The sequence below is a fragment of the Phyllostomus discolor genome, chromosome 4, assembly GCF_004126475.2.
Source record: "Phyllostomus discolor isolate MPI-MPIP mPhyDis1 chromosome 4, mPhyDis1.pri.v3, whole genome shotgun sequence".
In the NCBI taxonomy this organism is placed as follows: domain Eukaryota; kingdom Metazoa; phylum Chordata; class Mammalia; order Chiroptera; family Phyllostomidae; genus Phyllostomus; species Phyllostomus discolor.
In genome coordinates this window covers 182758878-182773672 of record NC_040906.2, presented here as the reverse complement: position 1 = coordinate 182773672, position 14795 = coordinate 182758878, and positions in this window count along the sequence as shown.

Sequence of the window (14795 nt, the reverse complement as noted above, 5' to 3'; positions counted from 1 at the left end):
GTATTTTCAGAAAGTTATGGCATATGAAGTGAATGCTTAATAACTTAATTGGTTAGCAATTTTTTTTGTATTTGTATCCCTAATGTAATTATGTTTTTTATAATAAACAAGTAGTTTATCTGTACTGAATTCAGATTAAGGTGGCTTAAAGATTAAGTAGAACAAATCTGAGGGAAACCATATAGTGCTAAAATGAAATTTGATTTTTGATACTCGTTTGTGGATAAGATGTATTTTGTTGTATTTGAGAAAAGGAAAAAAGATTGAGCCATAATTCCTGGATCAACTACGTCCTCTCCAAAAGCCGTGGAAACAATGTGGAGAAGCGCACAGTAGGCGCTCAGCCCAGGCTGTGCAGTGAGTGGCCTGAAACGCCGACAGGGTGCAGACAGGGTGCAGGGATCACCCTGTTCAGCTTCTGACCGTGAGTCTGTGTTCACGTTGTCCCCTTGGCCTGAGATACCTTCTCCCTCCCTCTTACTCCTCCTCCAAAGCACCTGTCTCCCCAATCCCCCAGATAATTTTTCCCCTCTGGGAAGCTTTTCCTTCTGGAGGTCCCCTCCTCTAAAACCCCGTGCTCACCTTTTTCCTGACACTTAAGTTGTGTGATGTTTTTAACACAGGTATTTCAAAACCTCAGAAGACTGTGGCCACAGAGGGGAACAGAGTGCGAGATCTTGCTCCTTGTGTGTCTGGAGTGTCAGGAGAGCATGTCCCGTGTGCCCTGGGTGCATGACAGGTCCATGGGGCTGTTTGGGCAGTCATTTGGATGCATCTGTGTTGAGGCAGCCGCTAAGATGCAGCTGTGTTTGACTGGGACATTTTAATGAAACAGTTGGATGAAGTTTTATTTCTACTTCTTTTTCCCCTTTTAACCATTTGTACCACTAGGTAGCAGTGAAAAATAAACTGCTTCACCCCCTGCCTCGGAAAAACTCATCCCACTTTCCCCCTCTACTAATAGAAGGTGGTTTAAGTTGGAAGGGGCCCGAGGCAGGAGAACTGGGCTGGAACTTCTGGCAGAAGCACGGTCAGAAAAACCTTCTGTTTCCTGTGCTCACTCATCTCAGAAAAGGCCATCAATCGTGCCAAGCAACGCATCTGCTCACCTCTGAGAATTTACTCGCATCTTGAGCAAGCTGCACAAAGTTTCCTCGGCTCTCCCATGAAGTTCGAGACGCCAGGGAGGAGAACATGAGATCCCTTGTTTTCAGGACAAGAAGGCACAGCAATGCTCAATTAAATTTTTGACATCTCTCCTTCACCTCAATAATATCAATAAAGCATAGTTTCTATTTTAAAACTTTATTATTAATGATGCATTTGAGGGGCAGTGCTAATTATTTCCTTAGCAGTTAACCCAATTACATCCAATTATGGGTTAAGTCATTTTTTTTCATTTATAAAAGGAGTACAAACCCATAACATTCCAACCCTACTCAATTAAGTGCAAAATGTAAATCTTTTATAATCTTGGTGTGCCTAGAGACCAGCAAAGCAAATTTTGGAGGCATGACATGCACTGTTTGGGGAAACGCTGTGTTTTCACTGTGCTATCAGAATGTCTCCTGCATCAGAACAACCAGCCATTAAGCTGTATTGGCATGCGGAGCTTCATAAACATTTCCCATGAAGTATCTGGGTTACACTTCTCCTCTTGCTTCACTCAGCCCATCACCCTACTCCTGAAACACCTCTCTTTGTCATAGTCCTTGGCTTCTGAAGGTAGCAGAGGATGTCTCAGGGTGGCCGTAACCCAGATGACAGCAACAGTGTCCATGCTGATTTGACTACCTGTCAGGGCTCCCAAATCCATCACCTTCAAGGAGCTGTGCTAAGCTTTCGGTCCCCCTTTGTCATGGAAATTACCTAGGCAGCACTCCTTGTGCTCCCCACGCCTCCCTTCTTCCCTGTTACTACTTGTTTAGTGCAGCCCTTTGGAAAAACAGCTTCTGCAGCAAGTAGTGTAGATAATCATTACAATGGGAGAGGGGCTTGGAGCTTATGCCAGATTTACATCCTGGCTATGACATTTGGGGCTGTGTGATTTAAGTTTAATTACTTAAGTGTTCTGTGCTTCAGTTTCCTCCTCTGCAAAATGGAATGGGAGCTCAAGTGCCTACTTGGGACCACCACATACAGTCTGTCTCAATGTGTAGTTGTTGGGATGAACTCTTTTGAAGAAATGAATTAATTAAGGACACACAAAAATCCCTAGAACAGAGTCTAGACTTGAGCAAGGACGTGATAAATGTTAATTGCTATTTAAAAAGGAATAAAGAAAAAGCTAGTGGCCAGAGACAAGACTGCAGGCTGTCCCAGTTCCCACCTACTCCATTTGTTGTGCACCTGCGCACAATATGTTACCCTTGCAGGCTCCTCACACAAACTCGTATAACCAGACATCAGGGCGCATCCAGATGTGATGCTCTCCTCAGCTCAGCCAGGACCATCTTGCTACATTACGCAGTTTGTTTTTACTCCATCCCCACTAACCATTGAAATCAGGAATCTATCTTTCCCGCCCCCATTTCCCCAGCACTGGATGGCAATGGACACAGCAGCTTCAATAAGTCATGAATGAATGAATGAATGGATGAGTAAATGGTGGGTGGTGGTGGTATTCATACTAAAGCCCAAAAAGCTTCCTCAAAAAACTTTCATTCAAGGTGCTCAGTTCTTAAATTATATTTATATGATTTTATAAAATTGTATTAGAGCAGAATAAAATAGAACATACAAGAAGAGAACCTTCTTTTAAATGGGAAATTGAAAGTAACAATATAAGGAAGATAAAGAATAAAATGCATGTTTTCCACAGAAAGAATGAACACCAAATGAATACTTTTTCTTCTACAGAGTTTTGTTTCAGCATCATTATCTTACTACTTACAAGATATGATGACTTATGGCCTTAAAATGAAACACTGTATCATTAAAGTCTTATTTTCATGAAGATATTTTCTTCTAATTAAATTCAATACCATCTAGTGAAAGAATAGCTTATTCAACACTATACATAGAAATGCTTTTCCATGTAACAGAGAACTCAAATAAAGAGTTCATGTTTTACTGTGAACCAAGGAAAAACACACTCAGGTTTTATGGGCTTTCTTAGGGCAAGCATGTTCTCTTAAATGAACACTTTGGACCTTATTTCGCCAGTGGAAAAGAAGCCTGAAACCGATTAACTTATTGTTGCTCATGATAAAACATTACCAGAGGGATGAAAACAGTTTCCACTAAAATACCGTGATAGCGACAACTATTCTTTTAATTGGTGGCCCTGCAGCCCTCTCAAGCAAAACCAAGCAAATAAATAACAAAAACAAATAAAAAACATAAGAAAATTTTGGACACATTTACATTATTGATGATAGATTTTACCATATTCTAGTAGTTCCTATAATTTATTCAGCAAATGTTTCGGAAAGCTCTGGATTATGTCAAGCATGAGCTAAACCCTGGAAATGTGAAGATGATGGAGAAAACACACAGGTGCTGCTTTCAAGCGAATCACAGTCTAGTAATTTTGGCACATTTCTCCGAGAAATGTGGTCCAATAAGAAGCCTAAAGGGAAACACCTGTATGCATAGATACACATAGCTCTGTTTATTCACTACGGAAACATATTTGTTAGCGGATGACTTAGTGAAAAATAACATAGTGAGAAAGAGTGCATACATAATTTATAATTTTCCTCCAGAAAGCTTTTATCCTGCATTTATACCTGAGAGTGACAAAGCCTACAAATAGTGATGGCGCAGTGTTAACAGTAGCAATGATCAAAAATCATAGTTAAAAAGTGAAATAAGCCTTGTTAGCCAAACTACTCTTCACATTTTCAAGGTTCTTTAAAATTATCTCAATTTTAAGATGATTAAGACATGGAGACAAAAATATTTATGTAAACACGTGCAGAGAAAAGATTCAAAGTAAACAGAAACCACACCTAGTGCCCAGATCTTGATTTCTTATATCATTCTCCTAAAAAAAGGAGCCAGAGCTCTTCGGGGAAATGGTTGATCCTAAGGCTGGGGCAGGACACGCACAAGGTGAGTGTGGAGCGCGCCTCGCAAGGCAGAAAGGAAGGAAGTCTTTCAAAACCGAAATGATGGGCGTGTAAAAGGGACGCAGAGGCCAATCGGAAGGAGCTCCCCATAGAGCGCCACACCTGGAACAGTCTCAGCATTAGAGTAAGTAACATAGTGTTGAATGATAACCCACAGTATAAAAATATATATCTAGGTTCATATTTCATAAATAAATGACTGACAACTTAATCAATGGGAGAGAAGAGAGAAAATGTCTCATGCAAAAGACTTCCAAATAATTTATGTGCATAATCCCCACTTACGGAGGTGAAACTAATTCCCTACCTGGTAAGTGTGTGCTTTGCATAGTCACTTCCTTCTAAGGAGTACTGTCGAGAAGGAGGAGAAGCAGCGTAAGTGAAGAAACATGGCAAACACCATCTTGACCTGGCGATCAAGGTTAATGTCAAGAGTGATAAGTAAATGTGAGCAGTATGAACCCTTGATGGGATGCAGTGGGAAAGCACCTTCCCTCTGAGGTCTTCTTCTTAGAAAACCGTAACCTCAGTCTAATCATGAGAGAAACATCAAACAAACCCAAACTGAGGAACACTTAACAAAATACCTGCACAGTACTTTTCAAACTTACCAGTCTTCAGAAGCAAGGGAAATCTGAGAAGTTGTCAAAGCTAGGAGGAGCACGGAGACATGAGTAAATGTAATATCATGTCCTAGATAGGATCCTGGAACAACAACAACAACAAAAAAGACATTAAGTGAAAACTAAGAAAATTTGAATAAAGTATGGACTTTAGTTAATAATAATGTAACCCCTCCTTCTTTTAGTTCTGACAAATGTGCCGTAGTAATGTAGGATATTCACAAAGGAAGCTGAGTACAAAGTCCACAAGATTTGCCTTTGTCCTGTATTTGCAACTTTTCTATGAACCCAAAACTATTCTAAAATTTAAAATTTACTTAAAAATAAACAAAAATCAAATGTCTAAAGTGAGTAAAAGGTTGATACAACTATTTTCAATAAATAATAATAAATGCATAAATGCTAGAATAAATAAAAATTGACATTATACTAGATTGTATAATGAGCTTTAGTTTAGTGTATGTCTCAAACATTCTGAAGACTGAACAATTACCCACAACCCTATTACACTGCCTTGTACCTTTCTACCCCATTTTGACCCTAATTTCTCTGGCTCCTCCCACCTCCTGACTTCAGGGACTTTGAAAAGTTTTCCAGCCATATAACAGCCAAAACTGCTGTATTTTATTTAAAATGCATTCTTATATTACAAATGACTTTCTCTGATTATTGTGCTTTCCCCATTTTAGCATGCAATTACTACTGTATGGTATAGAAACAATTTTGGAGGTCAAAACTATTCTGACCATACCTAGTGAGGTCGCATCTTTTTTTTTCAGCTTGAAATAGTGAAAAATAAGCATGTTAGAAAATTTCAATTTATGTAAAATATTTGAAATAATGTAAATTCTTCAAATTAATCGCTGAAGAATCATAATTTGAAAGCTAATGAATCAAATACATTTAAAACTGTGCTTGCACTACTACCACATGGTGGCGCCACATCAGCTGGTGAATTGTAAATCCTTGACAAACCTCAGATTAGTCTTGAACTGACTGAGGTTTGAATTAATATTGTACATGACTTCATCAGGAACACAGCCTATATCCTAATTCTATCCTACATTTTTCAAATGAGGTAACTGGAGTCTGGAAGGTAAATTATTTCCCCAAGTCCACACAGCTGGGAATAGAACTGAATGTACTTTCTGTCACTTGGTTCTGTGCTCTATCTGTCTGTATTCACTTACAGATTAATTTCTACAACAAGAAAACCTTAGCAGGGAAAGTGAACCTCTTAATGTCAACCTAAGTTTCATGCATATAAATAATTACATTTATTTATTAAATGTATTAATTGAATACATTTATTAAATGTATTAAATCCAAAATACATTATTAAAATCTTGACTAAGTACAATTATCCCTTTTTAAGCCCCTGAAAGTGTCAGTAGCTTTTGCTTAGCAAAATTTTTTTCTGATGCAAATAGGAGCCATTAAAAGGATGAGTTAGAATTATACAAGTTGACTTGGAGGGCTTTTCATTGTTAAATAAAAATATAAAAAATAAAAGAAAATTATGTTAGCATAATCCTATGTTTAGAAAGCAAATCACGACAAAAATTTAAATACCCTGCATGCTATGAATACAAGTGTACATGTCTGTAAATATATGTTTAGAAAGAATTAGTTGAATACAGTGAAAAAGATAAATGATAAAGTCTTTAATATGAGTTATTTTTTTAAATTGAAATCCAGGGGTGGGCTAAAGTAGGTTTATATTTGTTCACATGAAGAAAGACATGCAGGTTAATTATTATAATAGCTTTATCAACTCAAAAGAATGTCACAATGTAAATCTACTTTTCCCACCTCTGTATAATTGATGTATAACTGTGTAAGTTTAAGGTACACAACATGTTGACTTGTACACATTTATATATTGCAATATGATTACCGCCATAGTATTAGCTAACACCTCTGTCTCATTACATAATTATCTTTTCTAATTTAAATTTTATTTTAAATTACAGTTTACATTCAATATTATTTTGTGTTAGTTTTAGATGTACAGCATAGTGGTTAGACAGTGTATACTTTAAAAACTGTTCCTCCTGATATTTCCAGTACCCACCTGGCACCTTACATAGTTATTACTATCTTTTAAAAAAAATGAATTACCTTTGCAGGGAGAAGGAGGAAGTTCACATGAGGGGGAAAGTAGAAAAGAACAAGTAGAAAACCAAACAAAAACAGAAAAAATTGCACACACGGCATTCTTATATTTGGTAATATTTACACATTTATATAATATTGTTTATGTGAACATATGTATAAATATATAAATTTAAATAATCCATTTAAAAATAAATATAATTTACTGTAAATAAGGATATGTGAATACAACACACTACAAAGAAAAGTTAAAATCTAGAAAAATAATTTGTGATGAAAATGACAGCTAAGCTAGCTTATCTTCTAAAGAAAACAAACCTCCTACAAAACAATGAAAAATAAAGCAAAAACAATAACCAAATAGAAGAAAATGAGCTAAGACCACAAAGAAGCAGTTTAAATAAAAGAAAAAGACAAATGCTTTTATATAAAAATTCTTATTTCCATTTGTAATCAGTGAATGCAAATTACACCACAATGAGATTCTGTTTCAAACTCGTTGTATTGGCAAAGAATTAATCTCTCTGAATGCCAAGTTTTGGCAAGGATATGAAACAACAGCAACTCTTCCAGACTGCTGATGAGAGTATAAATTGGGACAATTACTTTCAAAGGCAAACTGGCAATATGTAGTAAAGTTGAAGATGCCCAAATCCCAGGTATGTCTGCTCACGTGTTGATGAAGAGACTTTTACAGGAATGGTTACAATAGCATCGTCTGAAAGAACCACAACTGGAAACAAACCAAATGAACATCGGTAGTTGAATAGACAAATTGTGATGTATTTTTTCAATGGAATACTGAGTGGTAGGATAAGTGAATGAATTTGAGCTACAAAGACATGAATGAATTCTCACAAAATAATGTTGTGGGTGAAAAGTACACTTCAGAGGAATGGAAATGACACTATTTACATGAACTTTAAAACAGGCAGAGAAATGATACACACATTCATACAGTTTGGGAATACATATGTGTGTTATAAGACATAAATAAACACATGCAAATGAAAAGTATTGAATTCAGAGCAGCTAATACTGTTGAAAAGAAGAAAAGGGGAAATTCAGTTAGAGAAGGGCATTCGATGGTCTTCATCTGACTGATACTACTTTTTAAAACCAAACAGTGTGTGCTTGTTATTTATCATGATTATTAGTGTAATTATTACTATATTGAAAATATATTTATAATGCTTATAATTATTATAATACTTTAGTATAGTCATATTATTTATTAATAGCATTTAAACATATACTCAATGCCCTCCTATGAGGAGTGCTTATTAAGATGCCAGTGAGAAAGTATTTTTCACCTGTGACAACGGTAAAGATAAACAATTGAAAAAATGTTCTGGCCCAGGGGCATGGGCACCAGCAGTGTCAGGAACTGTCGGGAGAGCACATTTGAAAAACTTCTACCAATGAGGCAGTTTGGTAATAATGTTTAGCAAAATTAAATTCAGACACATACCATTGACCTAACTCATTCATTTTTAAGAATATATTCTAAGACATACTGCAGCAAGTACTCAAGGTCATAGATGCATAGGTATTCATTGCCACATTGTCTGTGACAGCAGATGACTAGAAACCCAAGAACCTTGGTAACGAGGAGCTGGTTAAAAAAATTGTTCATCTGTACAATGGATATTATGCAAGACATAACATAGAATGAGGCACCATACTATAAACTGATATGGAATAATGCCTAGAATAAATAGTAAATGAGAGGAAAAAGGTGAGACAAAGAACACTGGCCTGGTAATCCAGTTTTTGGTAACACAGGTGGCCTCTGCTACTTGGAACTGGGGCTTGGGGGACAGACAGAAAGATGGATTTTATAATATTTCCATTTGTGTACTTAGAATCTTGTGTATCATGCATGTATTACCATTAAACAAACTTCCAAAGGCTCAGAAGCAAATATATTAAAATAAATAAGACTAAAAATGAAAGTAAAAATAGGAGGTGCCACTCTTACATTTCATTTCAAAGATAGTACTGGCACAGATTTTAGTGCCATAATTAAGTTGCATCATCTGCTTTATATCCCAGGCATAAGGCTTCAATTAACTTAGGGAAGAGGACCAAAGAAGGAGTTTCCTTAAAGAGTGGCATTGTTTGGTGGGCCCTGGGCCTAAGGGAGGATGTCTAACCAAGGCAAAAGATTTCTAGCTCCTTCTCACAAGGGAGATAAAGACCATGAACATAAACTTTAGTAAGTTGAGTGGGGTCCCACTCTGTGAGAGTTTTAAAAGTCAATTAATTAGCTATATACTGCTTGTTTTGAAAAGATTTAAAAATCAGCTAAGAATAAGCACAAAATATAGCAACAGAAAATACCCTCTGTTGTTTGCCCCCAACCTGTGAGACCCACCAGGGTAACTGAATCATTAGAAAATCTTATCTTCAAGCAGAGCAATGGAGCAATATGGGAACTACCTGGACATTTGGACACTATCTGGTGTTCCAGTTGATAGAGAATAAAGAAAGAATGAAATATTCTCTCTCTTTCTCTCTCCATATGTATATATAATTCATAGACTATATATTCAATGAATTAAAATAAGACAATGAACTAAATATTTATTTTAAACATTTTGTTCTTGTAATTTATATTAATTTTTATTTTATAGACTTTAAGGAAAATACAAATTTAAAATTCTTATACATTCCCTGCTAGTTTTGTCTGGTGGAACCATAGTTACATAGAAACTGGATATTTGAATATTTTCTACCCTGCACAGCCCCAACCATGCATTGCATTAAACTACGACGTGAATGAGAAATAAACTTGTGCTGTGTTTCTGAGGATTGGAAGTTGTTTTACAATAGTTGGCCCATCCTGATGATAGGAAACTACCCCAGAAATCTGGGCAATGAGGCAATAAAGTCGTGACTTAGAAAGGACCTGTAAGTAGAGGGACAAGAAAGACATGAACCACATTTTGAATAAAAAATCCAGACTTGTGTTCAGTTAGATGTGAGAGAGAGGGGAGTCTATTACACAGGGTTGTTATAAGGATCAAGTAGAGAAAAGCATGTAAAAAGTGTTTAAAAACACAAGATGATGGTCAGCTGTCAGAAAGAGGAGGAGGTCAAAGAAAGAGGAGGGACTGACTCTCAGGGATAAGCAGGACTACCTGTCCCTGAGGCAGCCTTGGGCTGTCATTGTAGGTCACCCATCTGTCCTGTCCCTTCTGTGGTAGCACCTCTACAGGGTGAATACAATGGGCTGATTGGCGGTGTGTGTAGCTGGCTCTGGGCCTCTCCATAAAGCTGTTTGCGTGGTTTTGCTTTATTTCTACTCCCGAGAAAGAAAGGGTACCATGACTTATGTTTCGTAATTTATGTAGCTAATTTAAATATTTTTTAAATTCAATCACTCTTCCAATAAATACTAACTTACTTTTTCCCCAGGAATGTCAAGCCATTATATGATGATGTGAGAGAGATGAATTCTGATGTGTGGATGCAGGAGACACTCCCTGTACTTCCCAACACTGTGCTCATACTTGTCGCTACAGCCTTTCTTTAGGACTCAAGTGATTGCTTGATTAATATCTCTCCCTTCCCTTTAGCAAAACCTAGCTTTGAAAAATGACCTGAAAGTTATTTTTCCTAAGATATAAATGATCGTCAACAGTTTAAACATGGCTTTTCCCAAGAATGTTTTTTATATTAGTAAGTCATAGCTTTAAGATAAAAAGGATGAAGATTTAGAAACAAATGCATTAAGAAACAGAAAAAAGAAATACTAAGTAAATCTAAAAGTTAATTATTTAAAAGAAAAAAAACAATAGAGAAGACATTAGCTAATGTTAGCAACATAATAAGGAAGAAGTATGCCAGTAAGGGAAGAAAATGGGAAAGTAACTCAATACAGAGTGAATTTAAATAAAGGGTTATTTTGCCCGATGGTGCAAAAACTAATTTGAAAACCTCTGTGATATATAGCGATTTATAAGAAAGTACAAATTATGAAAACAAACCACAAAAGAGTTATAAAATAGAAATAAAAATAGGGAAATGAGCAAAGAGCCATCTTGTTCTCACCCTCCTCCCTAAATGTGTTCAAGGCCCAGGAATTTCACCAGGGTAATCTCTGAAACTTTAAAATCAGAGGACTCCAGGATGATTAAACTGTTTTAGAATGTAGACAAGTAGGAAAAACTTCAAAATTATTTTTAAGGAACAAGAATAATATTATGACCCAAACCTGACAGATAATATAAAAACCAGAAAACAGAGGTTTATTTTACTTACAAGAATTGATTTTTAAAATTCTAAGAAATAAGTAAGTAAAATACATTATATCTTAAAATAATAATAATAGGCCTTGACTAGATCAGGTACATATTAGAAATGCAAAAATGTTTCAGCATGAACAACTCTAATAACATATTTCACTGTTAATAAATCTAATAAGAAAAATAATATACTCATCTTTACAGATGCTGAAAATATATTTGATAAAATACTAACATTTACTTACGACAAAAGTTCTTGCTAAAATAATACTAGGTACATTTAAAATTCTTTACTTGATAAGATAATTTAGTAAAGTCACTGGGATGTACTCTTTCTACAGTCACGTGCTACAGAATGACATTTCAGTCAATGATGAACCTAGTGACTTCACGGCTGTCATAACGTCACAGCTGTCATAACGTCACAGCGCAGTGAATTACTCATGTGCTTGTGGCGATTCTGGCGTAAGCAAACCTGCTGCGCTGCCAGTCGTATAAAAGTACAGCACACACAATTACGTACAAACAGTGCCTAACACTTGCTAATGATAATAAACAATTACGTGACTGGTTTATTTATTATATTTTTTATTGCTATTTCTACTTATAAAAACGTTTGTTGTGAAGCAGTATGCCCTGTTACCCTGGCAGCAGCCTCAGGCATCTCGGGTTCCCCTCCTCCGTGGACTGCGTCACTTTCTCCTGTGCTTGATTTACTCTCGTGTTGTTTGGTTCATCATGGCCCTGAAGCCTGTAAAATCCACTGTTAATGTTGCCAGTTAAGGGGCCACATGGAGTGTGCAGGAATGTCCTAAGTCTTCACGTTCCCTCGCTGCTCACTCACTGACTCACCCAGAGCAACTTCCAGTCCTACAAGCTCCATTTATGGTAAGCGCTCTATACGGATGTATCATTTTAGAAAATCTTTTATACCATATTTTTTTTTATTGTACCATTTCTGTGTTTGGATATATTCAGATACACAAACACCTTTGTGTTACAATTGCCTACAGTATTCAGCACAATAATATGCCGCGCGGGTCAGTAGCCTAGGAGCTATATAGGCTATATCATCTAGCCTAGGTGTGCACCTGGATGGTGCACTTACTCAAACCTGCCCCATCCAGGTTTGAGTAAGTGCACTCTGTGATGTTTACACAAAGACACATTCACCTAATGGTGCACTTCTTGCGACATATCTCTGTAATTAAGCAACACATTATGGTATATACAAAGAGTACCCTTTTGAAATGTAAAAGAGAAACTGTAATAGCCACAAAAGAATCAAATACTTGAGAATAAACAAAAGAAATGTGTAAAACTCTGTAAAGGCAAGTGTAAAATGCTAGTAAAGGAAAAATACATAAATATGCACAAGCTACATTCTAGTCTTAAAGAGAATAGGTCCATTATAACTGCCTCTATTGTACCTGAGTAACTTATTATTTTTATCATGATCTCAATAACATTCCAATAGATGTTTTTTTAACTAAAAAAGCTTGTAAACATCACATGTGAAAATAAGCATGCATGAATAATTAGAAAAATTATGTGAAAAAATTCAGCCACGGGGGAAGGTTAGCCCTATCAATTATAATAATTGAAATAGTGGTGTACTGGCACATTCATGTATAAATAGACCAATGAAATAGAGTGGGTTTATAAATAGAATCCCCAAATAAAACTTAGTAAATGACAACGGTGGTATTTCACATCACAAGAGAAAAACATAATGTTCAATAAATAATTCTAGGATAATTGAACATCTGAAAAAATAAAGTTGAATTTTCATCTTATCCCTACATCAAAATAAATGCAGATGGATCAAAAATTCATAAATTAAAAAATGCAACATTATTATAAAAACTGGAAAGGCTTTTATGTAAACTCACAGAAACCTTTTCTAACTTTAAATACATTTTTAAAATATGCATGCCAAAAAATTCTTTAGCTAAAGATATCTAAAACTGAGAGAAAATATTTGTGTCATATTATGGACTGAATGTTAATAGCTTCACATATAAGTGCTACAAATGAATCTTTTAAAAAGATCTTTAAACTCAATAGAAAACCTATAAAAAACTGTTCAGTAATGAAAAAGAAAATGCTTACAACCATTAAGCATTTAAAAAGATGTTCAACATCACTATTACAAAATCGCCAAGGTTAAAATGAAAATGAGTTACATCTCACTGTATTTCACCCTTACGCTGTCCAAGATCAACCAATTTCATAATATGCTATTTTGGCAAGTACTGTATGTGAAGAAATTCACACGCTGTTGTACAGATTCTCTGGAGTCTCTAGCAGCTTTTAAATTAAAAAATGTGCATGCAAATCAATGGAAAATAAACAATGTCGTGCTTACCAATAAACAAACAAACAAACAAACAAACAAATAAATGTATTATATGCTGTTTGATATATCATCATCATTTTTTGTAATTAATTTTACAGGCATATATATGCATATTAATGAAAAAACACAATAAGTTCTCACTTAAGGGCCTGTGACTTTAAGTGAAACAATGCATGACAAAACCAATTTTAAAATAAGCTAATGATGTAAACAAGAGTTAAGCCACTATGGCATCTCACCAACATTACAACAAAAAACACCGAACAAGAACCTGTTGTGTATATAGATATTCACTGCAGCGCTGTTTTTACTAGCAAAAGACTGAAAACAACCAGAATGTCTAACAATGGCAGACTGTTAAAGATAATACCAGAGCACGATGGATATTTTAACAGAATAGGGGAGTTCTATGTTGTCACAAAATGATCTCCAAGATATAGTGTTACAATTCATGCACAAAAAGTTAGTCTACAGTTACATATATAGTCACATATTTATAGAATATCTCTGGAAGTCTGCAAAAGAAACTTGGTATCAGTCAAAGCCTTTGGGGCATTCCTGGGAGGCTGGGGGTTTGGGTCACAGGGAGGGTTATTGTTTATTATATGTTATTTGGTATCTTTTGAATTTCATACTATGTGTATGCATTATGTATTCAAAAATCAATTTAATGGTAGATTTTTAAAGATATTCAAGAGCAGATCAGGTTAGTATTGATAAGTAGAATGTTTCCTTTTTTCTGTTGTTATATCGAAGAATGGGATAGTAACTGTTTACTTTTATTTGGATCCTGAGGAGTTAACATCAGGAATAAAACTAGTATTGCTAGTATAAATAGGGACAGTGGAGAAATCCCAGCTAAGAGCGAGCCTTGGAAATTCTGGAAATCTACATACGTTTCAGGTGTTATCATCATTATAATTCTTTGATCAAATATCTGGTGGCTGTGTGTGTGTGTGTGTGTGTGTGTGTGTGAGAGAGAGAGAGAGAGAGAGAGAGAGAGAGAGATTGTAGAGAGAGGCGAAGGGAAGAAGAAAGAGAGGGAGAGAAACCTCGATGTGAGAGAGAAACAATGATTGGTTGCTCTCCAAAGGCTCTCCAACCAGTGGCCAAACCCACAACTTAGCATGTACCCCAACTGGGAATTGAACCAGTGACCCTTTAGTTTGCAGAACAACCTCCAACCAACTGATTCACACCAGCCTGGGCCTGGTGGCTTTTTCAAAATACAACTTTTAAAAAGAAAATTTATTCCCAAATTTTCCTAACACTCACATGATCTAATGCTAACTAGGTCACTGTGTTGGTATATGCTTTTTGAATCCTGTCTTCAGACCATGTTAAGAAATCAGCAAAACTAGCCATTGGTCTATCC